Source organism: Nematolebias whitei, chromosome 14, assembly GCF_014905685.2.
Source record: "Nematolebias whitei isolate Nwh7 chromosome 14, NemWhi1, whole genome shotgun sequence".
Lineage (NCBI taxonomy): Eukaryota > Metazoa > Chordata > Actinopteri > Cyprinodontiformes > Rivulidae > Nematolebias > Nematolebias whitei.
In genome coordinates, this window is record NC_056511.1 from 7,196,688 (window position 1) to 7,207,236 (window position 10,549).

At 41.2% G+C, this 10,549-nt stretch overlaps 1 protein-coding gene across 1 annotated transcript in view; it reads left to right on the forward strand.

Moving 5' to 3' along the window:
- gria4b (glutamate receptor, ionotropic, AMPA 4b) overlaps positions 1 to 10,549 on the forward strand; it is a 218,029-nt gene that overhangs the window by 595 nt on the left and 206,885 nt on the right. The gene's annotated exons all lie outside the window — the stretch shown is intronic.

Genomic DNA, 10,549 nt, shown 5'->3' on the forward strand with positions numbered 1-10,549 from the left:
CATAGACAGCCTTCCACATAGACAGCCTTCCACATAGACAGCCTTCTGGAGGACAGAGCTACTTCCCTGCTCCAGGTGCTGTAGCTGTCTAGAAGACCAACAATAGGAAATATAATGTTTGAGTAAAAACTCTTGGTGACAGGACATTAAAATTCACCAGACTGTAAATAAACAGTGTACCCCGTGGTCCTCAGGGTACACTGTGGGGGGGGGGGGGGGTGCTCTGTGGGTATGGGATTGGAGTCCGTTGCTACGGGCTGTGCTGTCCCTATACAAGCGATGCAAGAGTTTGGTTTACATTGCTGGACTCCACCGGAGCTGCTTGTTGTCACCGATTCTGTTCATAACTTTTACGGACAGAATTTCTCGGTGCAGCCAGTGGGTGGAGGGAGTCTGGTGGCCTCAGGATTCCATCTCTGCTCTTTGCAGATGATGTGGTCCTGTTGGCGTCATCGTGCCGTGATCTTCAGCTCTCACTGGAGTGGGTCGCAGCCGAGTGTGAAGCGGCTGGGATGAGAAGCAGCACCTCCAAATCTGAGGCCGTGGTCCTCAGTGAGAAAAGGGTGGATTGCTCTCTTTGGGTCGAGGGTGAGGTTCTGCCTCAAGTGGAGGAGTTCAAGTATCTCGGGATCTTGTTCATGAGAGAGGGAAGAATGGCGCGTGAGATTGACTGACAGATTGGTGCAGTGTCTGTAGTATTGTGGACTCTGTGCCGGCCCGTTGTGGTGAAGAGGGAGCTGAGCTTTAAGGCAAAGCTCTCTGTTCACCAGTCTATGTTCCTACCCTCACCTATGGTCACAAACTTTGGTTGAATGAGATCATGGATACAGGAGGTTAAAATGAGTTTCCTCTGCAGGGTAGATGGACTCTCCCTTAGAGATAGGGTGAGAAGTTCAGTTATCAGGAGAGACTCAAAGTAGAACCGCTGCTCCTCCACATGCAGAGGAGCCAGTTGAGGTGGTTCGGGTATCTGGTAAAGATGCTTCCTGGGCCCCTCCCCAGGGAGCTGCTTTGGGCATGTCTGACTGGGAGGAGACCCAGGATACACTGGAGAGACTATGTCTCTTGGTTGGTCTGGGAACTCTTTGAGGTCCTCCCAGAAGAACTGGAAGAGGTGGCTGTGGAAAGAGATGTCTGGACCTCCCTGCTCAAGCTGCTGCCCCGAGACCCGACTTCAGAGCAAGAGGAAGATAATGGATGGATGGATGGATGGATGGATGGATGGATGGATGGATGGATGGATGGATGGATGGATGGATGGAAGGCAATAACTGCCATGGTCAAAATTCAACAACCTACCAGATAGGCTATTTTTTCTACAGATAGTTTATTTATTATATTATTATAATAAAAAAAAGATCAAACCAAAACAAACGTGAGCCTGAAACGAGCTATTTACAGTTTGTTCGTCCTTTAACGTGACTCTGACCTTTCTTTTTCTCTTTCTCCTCATCCTCTGTAGCTGCTGCTTCCCTGGGCTCAACTCGAACAAAATTTCTTTGCACATTTTGGGGTATTTGTAGTATATTGTACGCATTTTAATCCAGAAATGCCACGATGAACCACTCATGGTACACTGTAAAATAAAAGAGACAGGAAACGACAGGTGCTCCTGCACCAGATGAAGTGTATGTACGTTCCAGCGTGTGATGATAGTTGAACATGAAGTTTTGGTAACTTCCACTTTTCTTCTGGCAGTTTTCTGCTCACATATAAGAAAATGTGTTTTTTCTGGATATTTCCTGTAACGACTCCTTTAATATCAGTCTAAGCCTTTTAGTTTATTCCAGCTCCGTTACTTCGCCAGGATGATTGCTCCATTAGTTACATCACGGCTGTTCAGCTTTGTGCTCTGATGGCAAAGAACGTGATATTTGTGACCGACAGTAATTTAACTCCCACGTACGCCTGGAAATGGAGCACAGGTTGACAAGTCCTTGAATATTAATGAACTCCGTGATCTGCCTGCAGCTCTGCTTACGTCCACAAACCGTTTCTCCTGTTTTCTGTTTTTTGTGCAAAAAGAAGTGAATAAAAGCGCCTGTCCAACCAGAAGACTTGTTTACTGTGTCAGAGCTTTTATTTTGAAGGGGTGTGGGGGGTACATTGATGTCAGTTTGTTAGGAGGGTCTGGACCTGAGTCAAGTAGAAACATCTTTTCCTAGAGACAAATTCTGGGAAACTGCGTTCAGATTTTGTTTAACCTGCTGCTGCCCTTGGGTCAAAATTACCCATGAGGCCTCACTTTTAAACTCAGAGTCAGCAGGAGGGTCAAACTGTGACGTAATAATTATCAAAACATGGAAAAGAAACATTTATGTCACTGTTTTCTTAAATTACCGTGACATATACCACAAAACATCAGCCAAAGGCTAAATGTAGCAGAAGACTAGCTAAAAACTCAAATTAACTAAACAGTACCCAAAAGCTCAAATTAGAGAGAATAGTAGCTAAAAGCTAAAACCAGCAAAGCAGCTTCTAAAAGATAAAACTTTAAGAACAATAGATTAAAAGTTTAATTAATTTAAAAAACTGTAAAAGTTTAAATACCAAAACAGCAAAAGTTAAAATGAGCAAAACAGTAGATAAAAGCTAAAACTGGTGAAAAACAGTAGCTTAAACATAAAGTAAGCATAACACAGCTTGCAGCTAAAACAAGCAGATCATGAGTCTAGACCAGGCTAAAATTAGCCAAACAGTATTAAACTAAAATCAAATAAGCAAAAACTTAAAGTTAAAGTGTTACAGCAGCTTAAAGCTAAACAATCTAAAGTTAGAAAAAACAGTAGCCTAATTAAAATCTAAATACAAAAACTAGCTAAATAGTAGCTAAAAGCTGAAATTAGCATAATAGCTTAGCTTAAATCTAAAAAAAAAATAAGAAACTATAAATGATGTAAGCGTGTCAAAGAGTTCAAAAAGCCAAAAAAATAAATAAAATCATGAAATATAAATATTTAATATTACAAAAAATTAAAGTCATAGCTGTAATTTCCTTAACGAGCTGAATTTTAGTTACATTTTTATTTCATTTTTTACATTTGAATGGTCAAAATGGATGAAAATCTACTGAAAAAATCAAAACATTTATGTAAGAAACAGCAAACAACAGCGTTTATGCTGACTCAGCATTTATCGTCACTAACTAATTTAACGTCTTCAGACTAATTATTTTGTTTTGTTTAAAGAAGATTTGAAAGAACAAATGTCAACCATTCGGCTCTTCATAATGACCTTCATCTAAAGTCTGAGGTGTTTGTCTTTGTCACATCTTTTGTTGTTTAAAACAAAAACAGTTTAAAAAAACAACAACAACTTGTTTCCAGTCCAGTTCTGATCAAACTGAACAACAACAGCTGCGATTTGACGCGTCTTTGTTCCGTTATATGAGGCAATTAAAATGTAGTGCTTAAAGTGGCACTGGTCAAATTAATGTCTTCAAACATGACAAATTCATACGAGAGACGACTGCAGAACATCAGGCCGGCACGCCGACGCCCTCAAACACGAGACGCCGATGACGAAGCAACGAAACAATAAAACACATTAAAGTGACGACTTAATGAGGCAGAGCGACAATAAAACGAAAAGACGTGGACAAAAGAATGTTTTAACAAAGAAACAGCTGTGACCATCTGCACGTCTCCTCACAGAGGAAGTCTGGGCAACATCTGGAGGAGGAGTCGCTCAGAAATGAAAACATCAGGAGAGGTCATTGTTCCCAGTGCAAAAGTTTTAAACCCCCATTCATCGTCGCACATGGCACTTCTGTTCAATCTCAACAAAATATCTCACGAACCACCGGATGAATCTTAAAGCTTTCAGTAAGTAATCACAAGAAGTACCTTTACAACCATTCAACCGTTGGAGCAAACCCAAGTCAAGATGGATGACACAGTCAAGTGACCTTCCAGTGGTTCCCAACACTGGTCCCTGAGGAATACCATCCTGCATGTTTTAGTTTCCCTACTCCAACACACCTGATTCAGTGATTTAATTACTTCGTCGTGTTCTGCAGAAGCCTGTTAGTCATTAAAATCAGGTGTGTCGGAGCAGAGAAACAACTAAAACATGCAGGATGGTGTTCCTCAAGGACCAGGGTTGGGAACCCCTGCCTTTGACAACACAAAAAATGTCTTTAACGCAGTTTTACAGATGTTGAGCTAAAACTTTAACTGAAAGTCATCCCTAGCATATACTCCAAGGGCTACACATTGTGCCTTTTATTTTACCAAGTGGCATCGCACTGTTTTGTCTGTTAGCATAATATCTCATGCACCACAGAATACATTTCTTTGAAACTCTCAGAAAGTATTCATTGCATGCACCTCTACATCTGATTAACTTCTGAAGTCAAGCCAATTTAAGACGGCAATTGTACCTTATCGATTTTTGCCATCACATAAACGGCTATAACTCAGTCAGTTTTACGAATATTGAGGGAAAATCTGAGGTGGTAGTAGCTGAGAGTCATCCTTAAACAGCTTTAAATTCATTCTTTCTTAACATAAACTGATGCGAGTTTAAAACTGGCACAAGTGGCTGCGGGTGATGAGCGTAAAGAATACAAGGCCAGAAATTTAACGAACCAGCTCTGTGAGGGTTCAGACTAACCACCGTCTGACTTGAAAGGTATCTGTCAAGCGGCGGACAGCGTTTTGTCATGTTACAGTTTGAGCAAATTCAAACGGCTACAAGGCGAGAGCGCACAAACGACTCGGTTCTCATTGTGGAGACGCAGCCGAACTTCAGCCGTTTTAACGTGCTGGGTGAAAACAACAGAGCCGAGCCGTGTGCTTCACCGGCTGTTTGGTTGTTGTGGAGGATCAAAGCGTTCACCAGTGCACTCCCTTCCCTTCCAGTGAGACTTCAACGCTGCACAACTCTCAGCTCAGCTGAGGGATTAGGCCAGCCTTGAATTTAAAGGGCTGAGGAAGGGGGGGGGGGGGGAAGTTTTGCCTACAGGGGGTGGCATGTTTCTATTTATGGCAGGAGCTGTATAAACTGAAGCTTTGTGTCTCGCAGGCATTCACTGAAGAAAAGACACACTGCAGCACAACTACACATCGAGACCAAACGAGTTTGTTTTCCAGGTGTTTTTCTTCTTCTGCACTTCTGATTCGTTCGTTTAAATTTTAGAAAAGTGCTCTTCATCAGAACGTTTGGAAGACTTTGATCATCTTATCGTCATCAGTTCATTCTGATCCTGGAGAATCTTTGAGGACACTGGATGGTTGTGATCTTCGGGCCCTCAGGGGCCACAGCATGGGCTCAGGAACACTGGAACAGATCATTGTCTGCAGCAGTTCAAACCCTGCCATGGAAAAATGCTGATACGGCTCTAAAGAAGAACGCGCGTGTGAACACGACTCAGAAATGCTGCCATCTTCTCTGGACCAGGTAAAATGGACCGAAACAAAAAAGAAACTGCTCCGTTGTCAGAAAATATCAAATCTGAAATATTTTTTATCAACCACAGACGTCACGTCCTTCAGACTGAAGAGGACAGGGATCATCTAGCCTGCTGTGAGCACACAGTTCAACCCCCCCCCCCCTCTCTGATGCTATGGGGGTGCATTATTGACTTTGGCTAGAGCAGTTTACACAACTGGAAAATCTATACAGACTTTAGTCCATTATATGCTCACATCTGTTTTTTCAAAGAAGTTCTTGCATATTTCAGCAAGACAATGTCCTCCATCAGACAAGAATGGGACATTTGTCCAAAATCATTCAGCAGTGTCTCCACTGGTCCTGGACATTCACATACTGTTGTTAAGAGGAAGTGGAACTACGGATGGTTTGATGTGTTCTCTATTTTCCATCAAATTTGCATATCACTGCATTCTGTTTTATTTATTTTTGTTCAGTTTTACACAAAGTCTATATAATAACAAGATGTTCCTTTTTTTATTTATTTTTTTAAATCTCATTCAGGCCCAAAACTTTATAATGAGTTGGAACTGTGCTGAGTTTCAGGCGGTCATCTGATGTGAAAAGCAACTCTTCCAGACTCAAAGCTCGGTGTCACATTCACCAATCAAAGCAGATCTAAGCGCAGATTGACCAGTTGCACATCAGCTGTGCACAAAGAGTGGGATGGGGGGGGGGGGTCGTATAAGACAGATCTGGTCCTAGAACTGCGCCGCTCGGGGTGGCTGCATGTTGGAGCAGCTCTGTTACTTTCATTCTGAGATTTTGCTTTTGGAAACTTTAATTCCTTTTTCTGGACGTAATCACATTTTTTTGGATGATTGTCTCCTTTGGTATCAGACGCTGTGCAGCTGGAAGGATTTTTATTGAAACTTTTTTAGTTTTGGACATTTGTTATGATGCGTAACCAGAACAACAAGGTGATTTTTTATAAATGGGAGCAGCTGATTAACATCTCAAAAGCTCTAATAATACCACACCAGCTTTATAGAGCACTTTAAACACATACAGAACCAAAGTGCTGTACACACAACAAAACAATCATAAAAGTCACATAATAAAAGTTGTGTAAAAAACAATCATACAATCAGATAATAGAAGCGATTAAAATGATTAAAAGTCAACATCTCAGATGGTGTCAAAGGCCACGGAGAAGAGATGGGTTTTAAGAAGGGAATTAGAAACAGACAGGGAAGAGGCCTGTCTGATGTTCAAGGGAAGGTCGTTCCACAGTTTAGGAGCTGTAATAATATCTCAGCTACAGCCCCAAATCTCAAATGAGTTGAAAAGGAGGCGCTGTAGATGCATTCCCATCTACCCGCTGGCTGTGCTCGAGTGCCTGACAACTGAGATCCTGGAACTAGCAGGAAACACAGCAGAAGGACCGCGATCATCCCCTGGCACATGCAGCCAGCTGTCCGCAGCGACGAGGAGCTCAGCAGGCTGATGGGAGGGGCGGCCATCACTCTGGGAGGAGTTCTGTCTGGCATTCGGGCGGTCCTGCAGCCCAGAGGAAACGAGAGGCCAGCTGAGTCTGGGTGGACGAATCAGACGTCATCTGCGGCCATTTTCTTCAGATCCGCTGTGGGACAAACCTTTACAGGAGATCCTTCCTGCCTGCAGCCATCACTATCTATAACATCTCTTATTGAAACGAGGATAATGAGTTACAACAATATTTAATTTCCCGTTGGGATTAATAAAGTATTTCAGAATTGAATTGAATTGAATCTGATCTGAGCAGTTCTGATGGAAATGGCATGCTGACACTTTCTGATGACAGTCAGGACCGTGCATGTTAATGAAAGAAAGTACATTTTTTGTGTCACTTCTTCATAAAGCATTATTTGTCACTTGTCATCAATGTGAAAGCAAAAACAACAAGACGATTTCTGAATAAAGTTAGAAAAAAAAACAATGAAGCCGCTTCCCCAAAGATACAAGCGCCAACTTTCTTTACAAAATCTAGACTTTTTTTTGGCAATTAACATCCTGCCTGCCTGGTGATATGCATTCCATGAAGGAATGCATATCGCCCGCCACCTTTCATGGCAGAGTTTTAGACTCTATTAAGACGAGAAATGACAGAGTTCTGTCAGCATCAATTAGTGTTTTTAATAATTTTTTGGTAGTTTTTTGTTTTATCTTGTCGTTGTTTTGACATCTTGTGTTTGATTTTGTTCCTCTGTGTTTCTCCCAGTACTTTTCCACTGTTAATCTCTGCTCCTCAGTCCTGCCACGCCCCCTACACCTGTTCTCCATTCCATTTAGTCTCAGCTGTGACCATCCCGATTATCCCCAATGTAATCAGTCATTTTCACCCCAGCTTAAGTTGAGCATTGTGTGCTTTTACCTCATCTGGTTCTCCCTGTGCTTCCTCGTGACTTATCCTTTGTTTATGTAAGTTGCTGCTGCCATGACAGTTGAAGTACCTTTTTGTCTTTTGAAGCTCCTTGTGCCAGTCTGCATTCGTGGGTCCAACCTCCCTCAACAGTGACAGAGTTGGAGCTGTTCTTGTCAAACTATTATAATCGTGTGATATCGTACAATGCCACACTCTGTTTTGTGTCTATGGGTGGAATAGTACACAATGTATTCATATGGTTTGATACAGATGTCTGACATAATTCATGTCCAAGTCTTGCAAGATGTGCATCAGACACAGGTGCTCACTGTTCTCCTCTAGAAGCAGGTTCTTGTTTTAGGTCCTGCTTAACTGGGATTTTCCAACAGCCCCGACGGAAAAGAAGCACAGCACGGTGTCTAACGCTCTACATCAAACAAAGCATGTCTGCTTCAGAAAAACACGCCGGAGCTGAAAGTCCTGGTTGTTTATTACAAATCAACTGCAGAGCCACCGATTGAGGACAAAAGCAGCAGGGAGAGACGAGAGATGCAAGTACGGCAAGCAGTTTTGATCTGTAATCTGCGCTGTGAAATGTACTGTGGCAACCCAATTGTAGATCTATTCAATATCCCAGATATAGAGCATAATTTTTTCACACTGACTTTTTATTTTAGGGATGCACGATATTGGATTTTTGGCCGATATCCGATATGACGATATGTTACAACTTATTTGGCCGATATCCGATATGACGATATGTTACAACTTATTTGGTCGATAACCGATACCAGTGATGTCATAACGCTGTGCTGGCACTGCAGCATCCTTGTCACTGGGTTGTCATACAAAAACAGTGCCTTTTATATCAGTGAATTATTTTGATGGAATGGCCGATGTTCGATATTTAACTTTATCGCTAATATCGGCCGATACCGATACCACGCCGATAATATCGTGCGTCCCTATTTTATTTATTTCATATATTCACACCAGAAGATAATTTCCTTCCTAAAAAGACGTGGATGTGGCAGCCACCTTGAATAGAACAGACTCCAAAAGTTGGTTGTTGCCGACACCAAACCGTTGATGCCAATATTTTAACCCAAGATGTGTAGCGCTCAGAATATGTGGAGAGGATCAGTCTCAGCTACGACCACACCAGTCTTTAATTCAACATCTGTAAAAGTGACGGAGTTACAGCCATTTTGCGTTGTAGATGTACACCCAGTGGTTACTTTCTGAGCATTTTACTGGAATCTGCCCAGTGAATTATGGGATATTTTGTTAACAGACATATAAAACACAATACCACCTGCATCTCATCTTTTAAACAACAGCATGACATAACAGATCTGTTTAAGTCTCATAATCAACTCAAGGAGGAAGAAAAAAGTGTCTTTAGCTGAGATTTGAAAACAGCTAAAAAAAAATAAAATAAAAAAATCCCCTTTATGCTCCAAAGATACGTTTGTGGAAAAGTGCAACACTCTGATCCAATTTGCAGCATTTCCACATTTCATTCAGAAACAGACAGAACCGCGTGGGCCGTCGACTGATTAACCCCTTAAATCACAGCTGGATTTAAAATGAATCAGCGTCATTAACAATGTAATTACGATCATTTAGAGGTAAATCGTTGAGGGGATAAGTCTGGGTGGATAAATGAAAATATTAATAACATTCACGGAAATAATCTGACATTGATTGCTTCTTTTTGGTATTTTTACAGTCAGTTTTACTTCCTGCTTGTGAAACTTCCTGCTTCAGGTTAGGTGGATAAAGATTCAGACGTATGTCCTCAAGTCTAAATCAACAACAGCTAATTAGCTGAATCAATAAGAGATGACAAAGCAGCTCATTGTGGCTTTAATAATGCACAACGAAGCAGTTAATTATTAATAAGTGTTTTATTAAGTGCTTATTTATTGAAAGGAGGTGAGGAGGGCTCATGTATTATTAAACAGGGAAGTCTCCACATGAATGCAGGAGTGGAAGAAATTATTTTTCTCGTTTATTAGAAGCATTCATTTCCTCCTGGACACACTGAACACGACACATGATGAAAAGCTACAAGGAAGGAAAATGAACGACACAATAAATGTGATGAAAAGAGTTTTATTTTCCCGCGGCTGCCGTGTTGCCTCTGATTTCTCAACGAGCGGGAACACTTGAATATAAATGTGTTCTTTGCTGAGCAGAAACACAAAAGGACAGAACAGTTTGGCCTTCCAATCCTCTGACGTCTCATTAGAGGACGCTGCAGAAATGTCCACCGTGTGGGGATTTTTTTTAAAGTTTCAAAACTGAAGTGGGCTTAAAATCCACAACACCAACTCTGAGCACTTTATTTATCAACATAGAATGATTTTAGTTTAAAGGTGGCGTAGCTGTGTTTCTATGTCCCCCACTGCAGAGCCAAGAGGGGGAACTGGAAACACCCTCTGTCCATCTCTGTCCATCTGTCCCTCCGTGCACGTTGTGAGCATAAAATCTCAACTTGAGCAACTTTAAAAATAGATGATGTACCGACTTCCATTTTGGCGTGAGGCTGCATCGAGGCATAAGGAAGGTCAATATCGAAAATTGGGTTGCCACGTCAAAATTCAAGATGACCATCATTAAACATATATATTTATTTATATTTATATATATATGTAAATATAAAGTATATATATATATGTGTATATATATATATATATATATACACATATATATATATGTGTGTATATATATATATATATATATATATATATATATATATATATATAT